The following is a 772-nucleotide window of genomic DNA, read 5'->3' as shown; positions in this document are numbered from 1 at the left end:
CTACGTGGCAAGAAGCTGTCTCAAAAAACAGAAAAATGGGGCCCGTGAGATGGCTCAGCAGTCTAAAGTGCCTGCTTACGCAAGCTTAGGCAGGCACAGGGTATTGAGGTTCTATCCCTGGAATGTGCCTCCCCAGCCCCACCCTCAGGCAGGCTGAGCCAGCAAAAAAACCAAAAAACCCAAAAAGCAACCCCAGTAGGCCGATTAGATCAGTAGCTGTTGTTTTGTTTCTTTGGAACAGGGTCTTACTCTAGTCCAGGTTGACCTAGAACTTGCTACAGTCTTCCTGCCTCAGCCTACCAAGTGCTGGGATTACAGGAGACAGCAACCATTCTTGAAAACAGAAACCAAAGCCTCAGGTCTGACCTATAAATTAGAATAAGGGTTGACGAATTTGCTCAGTGGTGCAGCACTTACCTTGCAAATGTGAGGTTGTCAGTTCAAATCCCGGTATCCCAAAACAAAAAAGAGTAGAGGGCTGGTGAGATGGCTCAGTGGTCTAAAGCACCTACTTAGAACAAGCTTAGCAAAGCACAGGGACCACAGTTCAATCCCCCAGCCCCACATGCCAGCCAGCCACGCCCCCTGGTGGGCTGAGCTGGCCACACACACACACACACACACACACACACACAAATTAAAAAAAAACAAAGGAACAAAAACTTATTTAAAAAAAAAGAATAAATTAGAATGACTGAGGGGAGAATGGAAAGGACATGATGAAGCCAGGTTGGGGGTGACAGTGACAGGAGAATGCCTTTTTTTTTTTTTT

Source organism: Octodon degus, unplaced genomic scaffold, assembly GCF_000260255.1.
Source record: "Octodon degus isolate 3935 unplaced genomic scaffold, OctDeg1.0 scaffold00005, whole genome shotgun sequence".
In the NCBI taxonomy this organism is placed as follows: domain Eukaryota; kingdom Metazoa; phylum Chordata; class Mammalia; order Rodentia; family Octodontidae; genus Octodon; species Octodon degus.
Note: the sequence above shows the minus strand (reverse complement) of the source record.